Genomic DNA, 21628 nt, shown 5'->3' on the forward strand with positions numbered 1-21628 from the left:
TAACTATAGCAGTCGCGATCGTCTGATCTCATATGAAGCAAGAGATTGCGATGACATATGATGATGTGTGCAGGTGCTGTAGTGCTGTCCCAATTCTAAGGGGTAAATTTTAAAGCCCTTTACCTTAACACAAGGTTTTAAGGGCCAAGTGGAAGGAGAAGGGGTAGGGGTAGGGGTACAAAAATAGAATTGGGCTAAAACTGGGAAGTGTAGCCCAAAACTAGACTAGTCATCAAATAGACAGATTAGACCAATTTTATATGTGCAGTCATTCATTTCTGTTTATTTGATGACAAGTCTAGTTTGGCCTATTTATAGACGTCTTTAAGATTTTCACCGCTAGCCTAAATTTAGCCTTGTTTTAGCCAAGACGACTATGTTTAGACATCTATTAGACATCTTTTAAAAACAAAAAAATGCTTGCTGGGATGTATGATTACACTATTTGTCCAAAAACAAAGATTTGAATCAGAGCTCCAGTATTCAAATTTTCTAAATGTATGAATGTAATCTAGTGCATATTTAAAATAATGTTGCCTTGTTTGCATATTTAAAACAACATCGACGCAAACTTATGATATAAAGGTTTGCAATTCTTAATATGACCAATTAACTGGGAAAGTATTGCAGCAACTATTAGTTTTTTTCACATAATTTTTCTTTTTTCGCCATTGACTGAAAATTAATCAGCTTGATCTGTTTCATTGGATAAGTGCTACTCTGACGTTTTTTGCTTACTAATACAATTTAAAAAAAAAGGCTTCCAAGGTTAAGTATACCATATAGATCGACACAGAAAATCCATTTGTCGCCATTGAAGTCTGAAATATTAATGTTATCTGTCCCCAGAGAGCGCTTTATATGCTCAAAGTGTGAAAATCAGTCTGGGGCTTCTGGCTTTGTGAGGGATTATTTCTTTATTTATTCAGACTCGCTACATGGCCATGTCCTGTCGTTCTAGCCAAATTGCTTGAGAAATTTATAAACATTTTCTGAAAGCCTGCGCGCACATTCAAACTGTCAAGTCTCAGTGCTGAGGAGTATTTCTAGTGCTGAGGCTCTAAAAATACACACAGGCAGACAGAAGAGACTTCAGGCCCTCGCAGAGCCGTCTGCCTCGACTGGAAGCTCCGGAAACTGGAAGAAAGATGTGAACGAGACAGATGAGCGCCACAGTCTGACCGTGAGTGAGAGCCCCGTTTGTGTCTGCATGTGTATGTGTGTGTGTGATTGTGTACGTGTGTGACGTAATAGTGTAGAGATATTCAACTATCAAGGAAGTGTTTGGAAGAGGCTGTCAGCGCTTGAGGTTGCAGACTGAGCTGAGGGAGAAACATTTCAGAGTTGATGTGTGTGTGTGTGTTGTGTATTATGTGGATTTTTTTGTTCAGAGACATGCAATGCATAACAAAACCTTGGAGCTGTGGCTTAGTAGGTTATGCATGTTGAGTTTTGAAGGGAGTTTGAATCTGAATCTTCCTCCTCATTGATTCTTAGTAGGCCCTGTTTAAACCTGGTGTTGAGACAAGTAGCATTTAATAAAGAGAATCATCTTGCAATTAAAGGTTGAAACAGGAAGAAACAGCTGCATACAGATAATCCCAAGCATAAAGGCAGCAAACAAAATCACATATATAATAATAAACAATAATAAGTATAAGGGTCCAACGCGGCACAGCAGGGGAAGGGAAGGGAAACCGTGTCGCAATTCTCACTAAACAGTTTAAAGCTATGGTCACACTAGGCTTTGTGTGTGCGAAATTCTGTCGTACGGCGCTGCAAAAAGGGGCGGGATTAAACAAGATGATTAGACATTAAAAAAGTGAGCGATTGCTCCATGTTTTAAATTTCTGTACAGAGAGGTCCTGTTTTGATCCTCGATTAGTCTCACGCAGTCAAGTGATGCGATTTCGCAGGTCAGGGTTCACCAAGCTTGAACTTTGCACCGCAGCGGCATGCGAAACTTGACGCATGACCTTGCGTTTCCAGTCTGACTTCCAGTGAGTATGAATGGAAGTCTAAGGGAGGAAAAGCTCAGTGTGACCGCAGCTTAAGACTCAGTAACGATGTGTCTGTGTGTTCTGAGTTTATACTCCTTGAAATCAGTCCATAACGATCTTCTGACTGTGCGTGTAATCAGTTAGAATTAGGGACCCGGGTGTGTGAGATGCATGCTGGGAGTGGTAGTTTGTTAAAGTTGCATGTGTGTAGTTTTCCAGCGATCCCCAGCCGCTAGATCAATGGTAATCATAACAATTAGCATAGCAATATTGTTAGAGTTATAATCTGTAAATATTAACGGAAAAATTACGTGTTACTCTGTGAAAAAACAGAAAATTAATGTAATACCAAAATACAAGCAATAACTAAATTTAATGTTAGAATTTTTTATTACAGAACATATCTGTAAAACAACTGGTATTTCACTGTATAATTAATAGTGGAAAATTCTGTAAAAAAAAATACAGACAATTACGTGTTAACCAACGTTTATTTTTTACAGTGTAGGTTATGTTGACTAAAGAGTCAGATATAGCTTGTTTTATTTCAATATTAATAGTATTTACAGAAATGTAAGTAAAACTGTATCTTATTCAGTAAACAGATGATTTTATATATAGGCTAGTGGAGGCCTTGTACTTCACTTGAGCTCCAGTAAAACTCCAGAATACTCCCATTATAGGTTAAATGAAACATCTATTTTTTTTCGTACCCACATAGAAATCTGATATATGGCAGTAAATGCATATAACATAGGACATGCAGTTCAAATTTGGACTGAATTAATTGAATTATGAAAAAAGTCAAATATGCAAAATATTTTAAAATGTTGCAAAGATATCCACTTTCACTCACTCTCCTTCTGTTTAGTCCCTGAATTATCTGTGGTCGTCACAGGGGAATGAACCGCCAATTACCCTGGCATATGTTTTATGCAGCAGATGCCCATATATCACATGTCTTTGGACTGTGAGGGAAACCGGAGCACCCGGACGTAACCCATGCAAACACTGGGAGAGCATGCAAACTCCACACAGAAATGCCACTCGAAGCAGCAACCTTCTTACTGTGAGCAACAGTGCTAACCACAGAGCCATTTGTATGTTCAAATACATTAGCTATAATGTTTTAAATGTATTCATTTACACTACCGATCAAAAGTTTGGGGTCAGTAGGATTTTTAAATGTTTTAAAATAAGCTTCTCCTGCTCACAAAGTCTGCATATATTTAATCAAAAATATATTACAAATTGTAAAATTATTATTATTATTATTATTATTATTATTATTATTATTATTATTGATAATAGTTATAAATGCAGTAATGACTGGAGTCATAATTTCATTTGAAACTACATACAATAAAAAAACAGTTATTAATTTTTTTATATTAAATGTTTTTTTTTTATTTAATAAATGCCACCTTGATGAACAGAATAATTTTCTTAAAAAAAAACATGAAAAAAAAATAACTATATGTATTTCTATACGAGACAGATAGGTGCAAGACATCATTCAAAACTGTAAATGTTTACAGTCATTTGTGTATAACCTACTCTCTCTAAAACAAATTCATGTGCCTTGTGAATAAAATAAACAGTATATTTTCCGATCATATTTTTCTCTCCATTCACAGATAATGGAGCGTGATACATCTACTGTAGTTAATGCTGCCATTTGACAATCATTTAACACTCTAACTTGATCATTTAATGGTTAATGACTGGTTAAAAATAGAATGAAACAAAAAAGTTAAATAAAATAAAACAAACAACTATCATATGTGAATATGCAACAATAAAAAAGCCCTGTTATTAACAGAAAAATAAATAATAAATAATAATAATAATAATAATAATAATAATAATAAAAAACAGGAGAACATAACACAATATCTTCATAATAAAGCTAAGGCAATACCAGACAATGATCAGAACTAAGCTGAGGGCTTAAATACACTTGAGAAACCAATTAAACAAGTAGCAGGTGCACATCAGTAACCATGACAACAGATGAGGAAACCAATAATAAACAGCAAAGGATAACTGAGCCAAAGCTCAAATTGTAGAGCATGGCACTGGCAAAGCCAAGGTTGTGTGTTTGATTACCAGAAAGAGCGAGAACTTGTAAAATGATAAATGTGTAGCTGAAAAGAGCATCTGTCAAATGCATAAATGTAAATTACATCAACAATGAGCTAAAAAAAACTGAAAAGTTTGTGTTTTTTAAATGATTTACGTACAGATGACTGCGATGTAAATACAATTCCTGCTCACACAGATCTTTGAAAATTAATAAAAAGCATAGTCAAACGTTGCAGATGTCAGTTTGTAAAGAAACACTACATATCAACACACATGTTTCAGTAAGGAGGTTCAACCAACTCTTAGTTTAAACTTGAACTCTGAGTTGATTTACAGAGAGATTGAAAACTCAGAGTTTTCGGTTTCAGAATAGGCGGATCTGAGTTAGGTCAATCAACTTTGAATAGACCAACTCAGAGTCAAGCCACGACTATAAAAAGGCATTATCAATGGAGTGCAGATATTACGAGTGACCATGGCAACATCTTAAAAAAGAGATCACCGTTTCTTTCTGCATGAACTTGATGTGCTCATGCAAAGTTATAGCAAATATGACCACATATTTAAAAAGCAACACCACTGCATCAGTGAAACAGAAACAGTTAGCGTGGGAAAACAGCTGCTCAAATTAATGTGTAACTTTACATTTAAAGTATTTAAATATTTAAGTATAACAAAATAAGTAATGTTATGTGTGATGTTTATACATTTTTTTACACACGTTCCCACTGTGACTGAAATGTAGGCAATAGCTATGTTTCCATCCAAATATATTAGTTAAATTTATTTGCAAAACTGGAATAACGCATAAAAGATGTTCGAATAAAGCAGTGTTTGCCTCCAACAAGTCAAAGAGAACAAAATCGTCACTTCCTGATTAAACGGACGCCAAATAGAAAAACTGAATTTACTGCGGTAGAAGAAGCTGCGTCGATCTTTTCTTTATTTAATAAATTTACTTGCACCTCAAAAGACAATGCTGACACACAATGAACGCGTGGTGGCATTTGAACAGACGCTCTTGACATGCTCCAGACGCTCTGGAGATCATTAATAATATAATAACATTAATACTGAAACGGTTAAGGCGTTTTAGAATGAATTACTAAAACAACATTTCAGATAGTTTACAGTGTGCTCAGCCTGCTGGTTTGTTCATTCACACATATTTTCATCATCATATGATATCTTATAACAAACCTTTTTTAATGCGCATACTGGAATTTGTTCAGTAAAAGTGTTTCCATCGTAGTTTATGCGCATCATTTATTTTCAAAAGTTATGTGCATCATGACATTTCCATCAACCATTTTTAATGCGCATCTTCAAAATGAGCATTAAAATAGGTGGGTGGAAACGTAAAGCTAAGGCAAGAAATACTGCTTCATCTTTAAAAAGGGGAGGAGACCGACAGAAACTCCGAGTTTAGAGAATAAAACCTGCTCCTGACCAGGTTAGGTTCACAGAGTAAGTTACCACAGTAACTGACTCTGAGTTAAAGTTACCTCTCTTTCATAAACAGGCTTGACTTACCCTGCTTTCTCGAGTTTAACAAACCTGCCATTTTAAAAATGGAAAACCCAGAGTTTCTCTTATTTCAGGGTTAAAATACTCTGAGTTTTCACTTAACCTCATTTCTGAAACGGGCCCCTGTAGTGTCCTGTTGTTGTTGTTTTTTTGGGGTTTTTTTTGTCCAGTACTTGTATATATCTAATGACTAAATATGTAATGTCCATGATAACAAAACCAATATTTTTTTGGTTTACACAAACACAATATCCTTTGCATTTTCAGGCCCCTAAACTTGTTGTTTCAATGAACAGTCTAAACCAACACAATCTCACTGCAATTCGTAACTATTTGATTTACTGGCTAATTCGTATGAATTTGTATGATCTAATTTGTACAACTTAGTATGATTTGCTCATCCCCCAATGATGGTTGGGTTTAGGTGCCACGCCTTCTTTTTAAAATCATACTATTTCATACGACTGAACTCGAATTAGCCACTAAACTGACAAAACGTAAAATACTTACATTTTCTCATGAGATCAGGCTGGTCTAAACATATACAAGTTTACAGGGCAAAATGAAACACAAATAGACTCTCACACACATATGTTGACCTGCAGGTCTGATTTAATGTTTGAATCTGCTTGCTTCTTCTCTTCCCGTTTTTCCCACTCTTCTCTCTTCTACTATTGTAAATGAAACCAACACAACAACAAAGAAGATGGTGGGTGTAGGTTGCGGCCAATGGCTTCATACATTGATCTATAGGTCCATTTACTTGATGTATACCGTGTATGACATCACAGTCGTGTTGTAAGTGTCTATGGGTGGATAAAACAGTGTGTCTGACCCTGTATGTGAGTTAATACGCCTTATCAGGATCACTGGGAGGAAAGGGAGGACAGCGTACGGCCAATTTAACACATGAAGGCACACACTCACCGCTGGAATGGGCTACAGATAAAAGAGATGAGAGATCAGACTGTTTGTTAGGCCTTTCACTGCACCTGCATTGTGCGTGTATGTGTGTGCGCGTGTGTGTGTGGTCGGGGGTTAGTGTGGCCTCAGCAATACAATAGACGGCGGGGCACGGTCAAGCCGTTTAGTTCAGCAGTGCAAACACAGCAAGACATAATGGATAGATAATAAACACACGGCCACAGAAAATAAGCATCAGCGCACACGCTAACACAACTATTATTTTTAATACGTTCTCACTCTCTTGATCTCAGATTACAACATTCCTTTACATTTTGGAGACCATTTGAGTCGCCAGGTTGACCACCCTAAAATAATAATAATATATCAACACAGAAATATTAATATAATACTGTGTAATACTATAACACTGTAATGTGTTTTATTACAATATTCATAATCAAAAATTACAACAGTAACATGCAAAAATAATATTTATGATTGTTTTTGAATCACAAAAACTTGCAGCATTTGCAGAGATTTTGAGTGGAGCAACTGTGAACCGTACACTAAAAACACTATTATCCAGTGTGTCTGCAGGATCTTAAAAAGTCCTAAAATGTCTTTAATTTCAAAAACAAAATTTTAGGCTTTAAAAAGTCTTAAATTCACTGAAATATTGTGTTTTGTGTCTTAAATCATTTTAAACAGGTCTTGATTTTCCTCTATCCAAGTAAAGCTACCCAACCGGTCCAACATCCATCCAATTACCAACAATCCATCTTAATAAAATCAGGCAAACAAATCTAAAAACAATCACACAGTTCCTGATAATGACAGCAATATATTCCTTTACGTTATCTTTCAATTATCAAAAACAAAAAAAATCTAAAACTTTTTACAGAAGTAAGGGGGAATAGACACAATATTTATAAATAGGCATGAAACTTAAGGTTTTATAACAGAAATGCATTAGGCTGAATAGAAGTTATACTCAATCAAAAACAAATATATATAAATATTGACTATTTATGTAATTGCCTCCATGATAAATATGCTTTTAACAATCTTAAACTTGTTATTTAAAAAAAAAAGAGATATTATGTTCAGTGGTGTAAAGTAACAAATTACAAATACTCGAACTATTGTAATTGAGTAATTTTTGAGTACATTTTTATTGCTGTATCAGTACTTTTACTCCACTATTTTCCTTCAACCTGCATCTGCATGCAACTGTATGATGACCAAAATGGCCTTAAACACCCAACAGACACAAGAAGACGTCAACATGACGTCAGATTGAAGTTGCACCCCAAAGTTTTGGGGACGTTGCATTTTGTTTGGAAATGAAAATCAGGTTGACTTCAGAACTCAACGTCAGGTCGACGTCAATGTTCAACGTCCAAATATCAACATCTAATGATGTTACAGTTTGATGTTAAGTGGACGTTACCGATATGACGTTACCGATATGACGTCTATCAGACATTGGATTTTGGTTATACCTGACGAATAAATGTCAGTATGGACCTCAACATGACGTTGGTTTAAGACATTGGCTTGACGTAGAATTTTGGTCACTTTCCCACACAACCTAAAATCAACCAAATGTTAACATCATTTGACGTCTTTATTGGACATCAAAAAAAGATTGTCCTTAGCTAGACAATGAATTTTGGTCACCTGACATCACAACCTAACTTTAACCTACTATTAACGTCTTATGATATGTGGCTGCTGGGCAATAACTAAATACACTAAAGAATGTTATGTTTTCGCACATACACAAATTACATGTAAATGTATCAGCTCTTCACAGCGTAATACTCACTACTCACTACTCTTGAGTACTTTTAAAAGGGCTACTTTTAACTCATACTTTGAGTAATATTTAAAACAGAAACTTTTACTCTGCCTGTACTACATTTTTTGGCAAGTAATGGTACTTTTACTTTTGCCCCATATAAGTCTAAAGTTTCATTCCTAATGGTCTTAAAGGGTCTTAAAAAAATCTTAAATTTGACTTGATGAAACCTGTAGAAACCCTGTTATCATGAGCTGCGCACATTAAAAGATCACAGTCCTGTTTATCACTCTATCACATTTTACATTCATAACATTAGTGTTATACACAGTTTTAGCAACTTTTTTTTACTGAATATGTACCCCTTTGGCCAACCTAAGCTTATTCTGAAAACGTACCGCCATATACATTTCTGGAGAGCGCCAAATATATCCCAGGAGCTACGTTTTTTGTTTAGTTTTTTTTTTCTTTTTTTTTTTCGCGAATCCACCAGAGGCCGTTGTGTATGTTTTTTGAGATCTCAAATTTCTCTGGCGAGTGCCTGCTGTTCTAGTGTAAATCCACCAGAGGCCGCTGTTGACTGACTGAATTACTGACTGACTGACTGATCCTGATTGACCCACTCTCCCCCTTCCCTAAACCCAACCAGCAGTTTTAAAAAGCCTGAAAAAGGAAAGCCCTCGACTGACTTTTACAACGTTTTCAGATTTAACTACATTCTCATCCTGTTATTTAAATATTTGTTTTTGTTCTTGGAACCGTTCTTCTCCGGACTCAAATTCCTTTTTTTGTCTCAAGTTCGCCAACGTACATGGCAAGCTAACTGGACAAACTGGTAACAGCTGGAAAGCCGTTCATACATTGGTAAGCTTTCAGCTGGTAGGCCTGAAAAGGAATGATTTCATACCACCTGGTAGCGTTTGTTTTAAAGGCGAAATGCAGCATTACGTACTTCTGGCTACATAATTCAGGATCTCCAGAAATGTATATGCAGCATGGCTACACTTTCAGAATGAGCCTATGTTGTAACTGGCTCTGGAAATATTATTTAATGAGCTAACTTAACTAACTTTAGCAAACACTAATGCATACCATAACCAAGGATCTGCACATTTTAAGCTACTTTTAATTAATAAATTAACAATGAGATCTTACTGTAAAATGGTAACGTAACTAATCTGTTCTCCCGTTATTTACATACTGTAAAAACATTCATTTTGTATCCTATTTTAGTGGTCCTGTTACCTAAACTGGCCACCCTAGAATCCCTTGTTCATTTGTTTTTCATTGATTCCAACCCTCCTGCCTTCTAGTCCCCCTATTTGTCCAGATTTATTCTCCCTCTTTATTTTTTTGTCCCTGTCTGTTTTTCACTCGTTCGCTCACCCCCACCCCCCCACTCACTCTCTCTCTCTCTCTCTCTCTCTCTCTCTCTCTCTCTCTCATCGCTCTCTCTCTCTCTCCTCTCCTCTCTCTCTCTCTCCTCTCTCTCTCTCTCTCTCCTCTCTCTCTCTCTCGCTCTCTCTCTCTCCTCTCTCTCTCTCTCTCTCTCCTCTCTCTCTCTCTCTCTCTCTCTCTCTCTCTCTCTCTCTCTCTCTCTCTCCAAGAAGAATAATCCTTCCTCTGTAAAATCTTTAAAAGCCCTCACTGTCCCTTATTGAATTACTGTCATCTGTCTGTCTATGAGGAACTTTATGTGCAGATGGTTTTTATGCCTACTAAAGGTTTTATAACTAACCATAAGGCCTGCTGTGAGTAATAAACAGGGTAAATCATTTTGGAATATTGTTATTTTCCTGAAACGGGTGAGAAATGTCAATACATTTATGCATGTTTTGAGGTATTATTCCCATGTTTTCATGTCCTTTACAAAATATGCTTCCTCTTGCCTTTATTCTTGCCTTGTTTGTTATTTAAAATTCATCATTATTTTTCCTCCTTGCATAATTACAGATGGGGTTTATTATTTAATAATTTAATTAAATTGAATACACATTCATTTAGCAGATATACATAAACATTAATTTGAAGAGAAACAAACACTTATGAATATTCATTGACTAATAATTGTATTTTTATTTACAGTCAAAAGTGATTTTCATGGTAATTGATACTTTTGCATGAAAACGATTAATTAAAATATTGCATTTAGCAGATGCTTTATCCAAAGCAACATATTCCAGGTGCATTTTCATCGGTTTTTGCATTTCCAGGCAATCAAACCCTTGACCTTGGCATTTCACTGTTCAAATATTTAACAGTAATCATACTAATTTAATAATAAATCAATGAAGCAGGTTTGGATATACACAAAATTTGTTTACATTTTTTTTACAGACAAGGGTGGATTACCAGGAGCAGTTGGTGCTTTAAGCAGGCTGTAAATGCATTCGAATGATGTTTCTATATGAAGTTAAATAAATGAAGGCACAAATTTTATATTTGTTGCAATTAACTTGTTATAAAAAAGTGCGCGTTTTATAGTCTATTGATTATGGTAGCAGAACATGCCAGTTATCAGACAACGTATGTCAATTGGGTATCAAATTATTATAAATTATCTGTAGAGTCAATTTGTGTGTAATAGTATAATATATATACACAAGGTTATATCAAAAACATGCAAAGTTCACATTTATGTCATATATAATCAGATCATAAACAGCAGGGAAATAAATTACATATTTTTACTAGATCTGTGTAATAGCATGATAAAAAAGTAATAAACAGTAGTGCTGTTAATATGAATGAAACTACAGATACAAAATACAAAAACCTGAAAATCGATCACTGCTCTTGACTGAATAATATTATTAGATTAAAATCAATATTTTTCACTTAAATCCAATGACTCTGATTGATTCATGTTAATAAGACAGGTAGTCACAAGTTAGGAGTGGGCATGTGACATCACAATACAGTGAAATCTGAACCAGCATTTATTTTTTCTGACACTAGCTTCTGAATTATGAGGCAGGTATTTGTGTGTGTCTATATATATATACTATATATATATATATATATATTATATATATATATATATATATATATATATATATTATATAATATATATATATATATATGCTGATTGTTTACACGCATTGTGGACACATAAGTGTTCAAACCCAATGTAAAAGTAGATTTTGCAAAACAGGCTCTGGTATTATTATTATTATTCTTATTATTAATATTATTATTATTAGTAGTAGTAGTAGTAATATTAGGTAGTAGTATTAGTATATAAATGCTCCTGATAGCAATAAACCTAACAAACAACCCAAAAAACATGACCTTCTATGTGATGTCCATTGAAATGGACACAGGGTCCAAAAGACTCAATAAAAATTAACAAATAGCTGTTATACTGTCATAAACTAACATTAACAAAGATTAATAAACACTGAGTATGTTTACATAGACGCCAGTTATCTGATTTTAATACGATTAAGACAATATTCCGATTAATTCCGATTTTAAATTAATTTAATCAGACTAAGGTCATAATCAAACTAAACACAAATCAAATTAAGATGTGGAGTATGCTGATTTTAGTCACATTATAAGTGCAGTACCGACCTGTAAACACCTTAATCAAACCATTACCGTCATGTAGGACTTTTTTGCTGCATTTTGTGACAGGATATTCTATACACACATGGCTGTTTGACACTATTCTCTGCACCTACCGAGTCAGTAAAGTACGGTGGCTGAGAGAGCTTAATGTGCTGAAATTTAAGAAAACATATGCAATTACAAAAATCGCCAGCAAATTAAGAAAAGATCTTCATCCGTTTGACAGCACACGTGCTGCAAATCCTCACAACGCATAAAGAATAACATAAAGAATAGCCAGGTCTGTCATGTTTAGGGTCTCCTTGAAACATTTCCGTTGTGTTCCGAGTTATTTGAAAATGAGAAAATGCAGGACGTGTCCCTAAATTCTTTGCGTTCTAAGAAAACGTGGTCCCTAATCTTAGCGTTATGCCATTATTAATTTGTTTGCGTTGTGAGAAAATGCAGTGCATTTTTTTTTTTTTTTTGTGTTGTGTTTGGGTTGTGAGGATTGGCAGCATAGTGTGTTGTCGTTTTTGTAATGGCACGTGTTTCCTAAACTGCAGCATGTAAGTCTCTCTCGGCCATCGTAGTAAAGGACCCCAGACACACACACATCATGAAAATGCTGAGTAATCAGTTTTCATTAAAACAACACCTCCCCACCAAGTACGTCAAAATACATCGAGAGTACCTCAGTTTGTCATGGGGTCATTGAATGAATTACAAGTGAAATGATCGAAACTGCAGGGTTAACGTAGACAAATTAAAAATGAAACAACACGAATTTGCATGAGAACTCTGGTGGAAACGTGGATAGCGTGGTGATGCAATGAAGGGGGAATCGATCTATGTGCTACAACATGTAAAACCAGCCTGATCTCACGAGAAACGTAAGTATTTTACGTTTGACAGTTTAGTGGCTAATTCGTAGTTCAGGTCGTACGAAATTGTACGATTTTAAAAGGAGGCGTGGCACCTAACCCCACCCCTAAACCCAACCGTCATTGGCGCATGAGCAAATCGTACTAAATTGTATGAATTAGATCGTACGAATTCGTACGAATTAGCCACTAAATCAAAAAGTTACGAATTGCCGTGAGATTGTGTTGGTAAAACGGTAACAGGAAAAGATCATTCAAAAAGCAACTCATGTAAACACCGTACACACATTAGTGTCTTATTTAGATTTAGGTAAATAATTCAATCAATGATGTCCATGTAAACGTAGTCACTGTTACAAATGTACTGAGCCAAAATGAGTTAGTGCAGTTGAGATTTGTAAAACGTGTTAAAAAGTTTCTTCCTGGATAACAGTGATGCCAAAGAAAATATATATTTCCTCCTGTTGGACACAATATGAAAATAATACAGCAAAAAAATAAATCTTCTGTTTTTCTCTGTCTATATTTCTCTCCTCAGAGTCATCGTCTGTCTGTTTTCACAATACACAAGTGAGCGTCTGACCTCCACATTACCTCATTCACCTGCTCAGGTGCGCTGAAGATCTGCAGTATGGCAGCAGACAGTAGTAGAGGACAGCTCTAACAAGAAAAGGAAAAAAGAGCCATCACTCCTTCCCAAACAAGGTTGAGATGTCAAAGGTCAGCCTGCACTTCTTCCCAGGCTCATTACATCATCCCATCCGTGTAGTTTTTTCTGTCCTTCCCTAACCCCTCTCCCTTTTTCTCCAATGGCATTTATGTAAACACAGCTGTGTTGTTAACATTAAAGGCCCTTGTTCTTTTGAACCCCCCTTGAAAAATTTGCGGCCCTCTTTTCGTCTCGCTACATCAGAGAACACAAGCGTTCGATGGAACAACCACAAGTGCAACTGAATCTGCTTGAACTGCAGGTGTCGTTCTTCATGGTTCGCACGCCATCAAATAAACACATATCGTACCATTGCGAGAGGATCCAAAGGGCCGTTTGCACACAGCCGTCATGTGGCCGCCGGTAAACAGCAATCAGTAATGCCAGTAAGCGGATCAGTGTGGCGAGACATACATGTAAAGTGAGAGTCAAAGTAATCAGGAGCAACTTGGTGAAGCATAGAGGCTCAAATTTTACCAATGGGAGGAAAAAAAAAAGATGATTTGTGGATTAGAGAGCGTCAAAAAAAGTGCTTACACATGAAGTTCAAACACAATAGATGGGGGCCCCTGGTGTAGACTTTCCCCAGGCTGTTTGTCTCATTAGGGACTCTATTGATTAATAACATCCCTGGAAACCAGCGGTATTAGCCGAATTAGGAGACCGAGGGGAATTGAGAAGGAAGAGAGGGGGGATAACCTTGCAGCAGCCCAGGGCTCTGTCTCGCGGTATTTCCCCTCATACGATGAATGAAATCAAGCCTGCTAGGCACCCGGTCTCTGAACCCTAATCCAATGTCATTAGTATTCTCATGTTTGGCTTGGCAATGCCTGACGTGATTAATGTGGCCGTAGAGTTGACAGAGAGAGATCATGAGTTGTGTTGATGGTCCGCTTCACATAATCAGATGTGGGTTTGTGATTGATCCTTTCGTTAATTCACACACCCTCCCTTTGACGTTCACTTTTCTCCTTGTGATTTTGTCTTTTTCTTTTTGGTTTTTTTCATCAGGCTACTGTTTTGTATTATTTGACTCATTCACAGTAAACTTGTGTACTATTGAGTGAAGGTCCAGGGATGTACACTAGTTCTCATTGATGTTGAAGCACACAGTGGCAAGACTAGGGCTAACATGAATGGGCATCGACCAAATATGACTTTGACTGATTTATCCAATCAGATTAGAGTAGGGATAGGGATGGGGTATCTATACATATACCATAATCACTTATATTCACTGATTTAGACTTTGCGTAACCTAAAATAATTAGTAATTATTAATAATTATTATTTTTTATTTGATTCAATGGGCCAAATAGCCCATCGTGACAACTAATAGTTTGAAACTCTGCCCCCTAATTATTTTACTTATGATTTATTAACCAGTTGCGAAAAAAAATACCGGAATGGTTGACGGTTCATTCCGCTGTGGTGACCTCTGATAGATAAAGGACTACACCAAAGGGAAATTTATTTATTTATTTATTTATCTATTTATTGATTATATTTTATTTATTTATTTATTTACTTATTTATATATTATTTATTTATTACATTTTATTTATTAAATTTTATTTATTTATTTGTATTTTATAAACTTATTTATTATATTTTATGTATTTGTTTATTTATTTATGTATTATATATATATATATATATATATATATATATATATATATATATATATATATATATATATATATATATATATATATGTATGTTTAATTTATCATATTTAATTAATTTATTTATATTTTGTATTTATTTATTTATATTTTATTGCTTTATTTATTATATTTTATGTATTTATTTATTTATATTTTATTTATGTATTTATTTATTATATTTTATGTATTTATTTATTTATATTTTATTTATTGATTGATTTATTTAGTATATATATTTTTTTATTATTTACTTATTTATTTATTATATTACATTTTATTTATTTTTTATATCTTATTTACTTATTATATTTTATCTATTTATATTTTATTTACTTATTTTATATATTTTATTTATATTTTATTTGCTTATTTATTTATTATAATATATATATATATATTTTTTTTTTTATTTTGTATTTTTTATTTTATTATGCAGTTGTTCCTCATTTGAATGTAACAATCTTGGCATTATAAGAGTTTTGCATGGACACACTACATTTATATTTAATTATGTAGTAAACATAAAACTCTTGTTTTTGGTGTTTTTGTAGTATTATAAGTGTCTTCACTTCATTTTAATTCATACTAGTCTAGATGAGATATTTATCACTAAAAATGTTTAACTATGCAAGAAATATTCATAACCATATTTTTTAATTTATCTCCCAGTATGCATCTCTCATCAGTAAAGCAGAACTTCTAAATTTTGGACTGAGCTGAAATATTGTGGTCTTATTAGGTTAGGTAGGAGGCCAGCTGTTTCGCTCGAGTGGATCTGCTGAGTGGACGCTGATGAATCCAGTCTGATAATGAAGTGCTAAGCATGCTGAGAATCCACACACATTTCAATCATTACAACTCAACCTCCGGGGAGAGAGGAATGCAGAAAGAGAGAAAAGGAAGGGGGACGTTGAGGCAGGAAAAGACACACAAAAAAAAAAAACTCCACGACAGAGTGAAAGTCTTCATTTTTCTCCACAGCTTCAGCTCTGTGAGTCTTGGCAAAGACAAATGGCAGGTATCATCTTCCTCCAACGCCTGGCCCAATGCCGTCACTGCTCTTTACGCTTGAAGGAAACACTTAACGAAGCTGATGTGTTCAAGAAATCTGTGTCTGTGTGTTTTTGGTTGCACTTTTTTTTTCAATGGTCCCCTTTAGACATTATGTTGACTCCAAGTAACTTTGTAACTACAGTGGAGATCAAAATTAAAAAACAGTTTATAATCACATATTTTTTTTTAAAGAAATAATGAAATTATTCAGATTTTAAAGGAATTCCTGTGACTATACAGTACCATGCTAATATAACACGGTTTTACAAATAAGTAAGGCACACAAAAAAAAAAAAAAAACTTTATTTGGTGACAAAACACTGCATAATGTGGAGATCAAAATGACTGTAGCATGAAGGTTACAGTAGGTAAAGAAGTATAGAGCCAAGTAAACAACTGAGTTTACAGAGTGTATAGTTTATTCTAAGTTATAGGTTTTTTGGAAAATTATTTTCCAGAGATTTTGAATCAGGTTCAGTTCAGGACTCTAGGTTGCCATTTAATTTAAAGTTTTGCATTCACTCAACCATGTATCTGTATTTGAGGCCCACCTCCTCTGCAGAAAACATCCCTAATCATAATTTATTTACAATCTTTAGCTTTAAATTCATTCATTCATTCATTCATTTTCTTTTCAGCTTAGTCTCTTTATTAATCTGGGGTCACCACAGCAGAATGAACCGCCAACTTATCTAGCGGATGCCCTTCCAGCTGCAACCCATCACCCCATACACTCTCATTCACACACATACTATACGGACAAGTTTAGCTTACCCAATTCACCTATACCAAATGTTTTTGGACCCACGCGAACACGGGGAGAACATGCAAACTCCACACAGAAATGTCAATTGACCAGCAACCTTCTTGCTGTGAGGCGATGGCACTACCTACTGTGCCATCGCATCGCCCAGGCGTAAATACTTTATTATATCATCAACTTTGGACTTTCAAACTTGTTTTCATCACTAAAGTGAAGTTTAGACTCCTTTGCAAGTTTTGTGTACAGATAACAGTATTTTGAACACTATTTTTGCTTACAAATATATGCTAAAATGCCAAAAATGTTGTATCATATGTCAGGCCAGAATTTTTTGTTGTCACCTTGTTAGTAAACAGTACCATTAGGGAAGTGATGGCATGATGTCGATGGCTTGGCACTGATGTGCATGATGTGCAATTGGCTGTATGTATATGATGTCTCCACTGTCAGTTGTATTGGTGAAGTAAAATCATACTATGTTGAAGAAGCATTAGCAAACTTTTAAGGGATGAAACTACCATGTACGTCACCATTGTTGTGTGTTTGATCACGCTTGGCTTTAAAATGGACATGTCTACAATAACTAACATGCACTATGCTCTCATAATAGCCTCATTTTTGAAGACTACTGTTTAGTGTTTTTACAGATAACAAATATCACTACCTAAAATGAAACGACCAACTATATACATTGCTGAAAGTGTTGTGTCATCCTTTTGACCTTCATCTGGACAATCTGCTGTCAGGTTTCAGTTACAGTACTTTTAAATAGCTCACCATCTTGCAAAGTCAATGAAAACTGGGAAATTAGGCTGCCAGTCAAATAGGCTTTGTCAGGTAATTAAGAAATTTACCACCAGGTGCCAGATTAACCCTAATAATTATGGCAGGTATTTTTTTATGTAGTCTTTTTTAATGTAAAATATCTTCACACATATTCACACTCTGCTTCAGAATATATTTTAGCCAGTTGTGGCAAGAGTACTGAAAAATCATACTCAAGTAACAGTACCATTACTTGCCCAAAGAATGTAGTGCAAGAGTAAAAGTACCTGTTGTAAATATTTACTTTAAGTATGAGTAAAAAGTAGCCCTTTTAAAAGTACTCAAGTGAGAAGTATTTACATGTAATATAAGCATGTGTGTAAACATGACATTTTGTGGTGCATTTAGTTATTGTTTAAGGCTATTTCAAGGCTATACAGTCAACATCCATCATACAGTCAACATCTGCCATCTTCCATCAGTGACATGCAGTCTAAACAGTCTCTCGGTCATTGCGTGTAACGATTTTGAACATCTTCTTGGACCCCTTTAATGCTTCCAAAAAGTTTGCTGGATTTATAATCGCCCATGTCTTGAGGTAGTTCAGTATAATGCGATTCTATGTGAGATTTTATTAGACAGGAATCATACGACATATTTTTCAAATCACTGTTGAAGAGAAAAAAAATTAAGTAGTGACTGCAGGTTGAAGGCAAGTAGTGGGGTAAAAGTACCAATACAGCATTAAAAATACACATTTTAAAAACTACTTAGTAGATTACAATTTCTCTGAAAAATTACTGTAATTTGAGTATTTGTAATTTGTTACTTTACACCACTGATGAAAGTTTATGAATTATGACTAAAAACTGTTACTAAACAGGGACTTCTAATTTTGATATAAACTTTACATTTCGACTAACTCTCATTAGTAGAGTATTAGTTGACTGTTTGAGTCAGTAGAGGTAATTGCTACATGTCTCTATGTTACTTATAATCAGCAGAAAGTCTGTTTTCCAGCTATCAAATTCAAGCAGACCGTAAGCAGACAGTCTACTGTGGCCCAAATCTGCTTTGTTTTTGTGTGTTTACCTATAGAAATAACACCAGGAGCAGACTTTCTTTTGAAGAGAACCGGATCCCAGCTCATCTAGCGCTATTGGGGGACCAGGACTCTGGATGCAGGAACGTAATAATGACGGATGGTGCTGATTGGACATCTTGTGTGAATTAAAGTGGGTTTGACTGTGCTCCGTGTCCCTGCGTGCGGCAGATCGGATAACAAAGCCAGGCTTGTGAAGGTAAACCGATCCTATCACCAGACTCCATTCGGCAGCTCCACGGGTCGGTCCACAGAAAAGTTTCTCTGTTTCTCCGTGCTGAAAGAGGAGACCCTCACACTCACACTCACACTCACACACACACACACACACACACACACACACACACACACACAATAAGCACCTACATACTTTGGACACACACAGATATACTTACTGCTTCTCACACACACATTCAACAGTCCGTGAAATGGGGCTTTATCAGGCTGACGGCAAATGAGATGTAAAAGGTTTTTTCAGGTATGCACATTCCTGCCTGTCATCCCCAAGAGCATCATTCCTCTTGGTTTCCAGTATAGAAAACTTTACATGATAATCTTACGTTTTGTCCTCTCCACTGCTTCCTATACTGTACTTTCACAGACCTTTTAACTTGTACAGTTGATTGAAATCATTAGTGCTGGGAAGTAATTAATTAAATGTAATCTGAATTACATAATCAGATTACAAAAATTAGGCACTTGGAATTATATAATGCATTTTTATAATGCTCATGATCAGTTAGTTCATTCTTTATTAATATTTTATACTTTGATTTGTAGTTGTTGATTCTTCCTATTTTTTTCTTTACAATAAATAAACAAATATCTCTTACAGACCAATCAAAAGTTAGTTGCACTATTTAAAAACTAATTGAATATCTTTTCTTGTCTTTGTTTCATTTCAATATGACTTTTGGTATAAAATTATCCTAGATTACATTATTAGTTCATTCATTCATTCATTCATTCATTCATTCATTCATTCATTCATTTTCTTTTGGTATAGTCGCTTTATTTATCAGGGATCACCTTAGTGGAATGAACCGCCAATTTATCCAGCATATGTTTTACACAGCGCATGCCCTTCCAGCTGCAACTTCAACTAGCTCATTCACACATATACACTACAGCCAATTTAGTTTATTCAATTCACCTACAGCGCATGTCTTTGGACTGTGGGAAACCGGAGCACCCAGAGGAAACCCACGGCAACATGGAGAACATGTAAATTTCACACAGAAATGCCAACTGACCCAGCCAGGACTCGAACCAGCGACCTTCTTGCTGTGAGGCAACAGTGCTAACCACTAAGCCACCATTTTGCCTTAGATTACATTAATAACTACAAATTTCATTATGTGATTGGAAATCAGTAACACACTAAAGTTTGAATATAATCTTACCCTCAATGAAAAAAAGACATGTTCATTCTGTATCTTAAATACAGGAGCTTTGGTCGTCTATTATAGTAAATAATATGCTAGTATCTGTTTCATTACTATATGCTATACTATACAAATAGTTAACAATGTTATTTACCATACTGTATATTATTCTCTTGTACTGTTTTTGAAAGATGTTTCTTATGCTCAGCAATGGTGCAAATGTTCATTATTATAGTTTAAAATTTGTATTTTTGTGTATTTTAAAACATAATTTATTGATGCATCTATGATTATTTATTTATTAAAGTATTAAACAAAGAAATGAACCCTAGCTAGTAGAGATGCTCCGATCAGGATTTTTGCAGCCAATACGGAGTACCGATTCCTTGTCATTGTGATTGGCCGATACTGAGTACCGATTTTGATGCTTCAAGATTTATAACGCGTAAAACAATCATAGGCTCATTCTGAAAACGTATGCCTACGTACGTTTCTGGAGATCGCAAATTATGTAGCTAGAAGTACATATGGCTGCATTTCATTTTTAAAATAAATGCTACCTTTTCGCGCCTACCAGCTGACCACTTACCTCCATATAGACGTTTTTCCCGCTGTTACCAGTTTGTCCTGTTACCTCACCATGTAGATCGGTGGACTTGAGATGCAGAGAGGAGTTGACCATGATGACGGGGCTATGAGTCTGGTGAAGAAGGGTTCCAGAAAGCAGGTAAGACAAAAACAGAATAAAAATAAATAAAATAAACAAGTAAATGAGAGGGTTGAGAATGTGGTAAAATCTGAAAACGTGGTAAAAATTCAGACCTTTTCTTTTCTGGATTGCTTTTGAAAAATTGTTGGTTGAGTTTAAGAAAGTGGGGTGGGTATGGTCAATCAAAACAATTGGTTGGGTTTAGTGAAGGAGGAGGGTGTGTACGAATGCACATGGCGATAGAAATTTGAGATCTCAAAAAGCGAACACATCGGCCTCTGGTGGTTTCACGAAAACAAAAACTGCAAAAAAAAAAAAAAAAAAGAGCTCCTGGGACATATTTGGCGCTCCCCAGAAGTGTATATATCTCCAGAAGTGTATATATTTTCATTCACTCTTATCGAGTATTTTCACTTCTTCGCAGCCGTCACAGAGCTTGTATGAATATGCGGGAGACTCACTGAGCTTCTGACAGAGACACTAGATATGGGCAATTGCTCTGCTTGCATCACAGCAACTCCAAACACTGGATATACAATGGTTGCAACAACGAGACCACACGTAAATTTTACGGATTTATTTTTTTACAGTGTAGTTTTGTCGGTAGAAACTTGTTCATCACGAAATATTTTCGACGAAATGTACAACCGATTGTATGGTACAGTATATTTTACATCCCATACTAGGGGAGAGCGGGGCAACAAAGTAATACTTTTTGGA

General features: G+C 35.2%; 1 long non-coding RNA gene across 1 annotated transcript; it reads left to right on the top strand.

Annotated features, from left to right (window-relative positions):
- The first annotated feature begins 1107 nt into the window (after window positions 1-1107).
- Window positions 1108-19081, top strand: LOC130247523 (uncharacterized). Its single transcript, XR_008839555.1, has 3 exons — window positions 1108-1183; window positions 13294-13475; window positions 18811-19081. It is a non-coding gene; the product is annotated as an uncharacterized LOC130247523 (long non-coding RNA).
- The last annotated feature ends 2547 nt before the right edge of the window (window positions 19082-21628 follow it).

The sequence above is a fragment of the Danio aesculapii genome, chromosome 20 (assembly GCF_903798145.1).
Source record: "Danio aesculapii chromosome 20, fDanAes4.1, whole genome shotgun sequence".
NCBI lineage: Eukaryota > Metazoa > Chordata > Actinopteri > Cypriniformes > Danionidae > Danio > Danio aesculapii.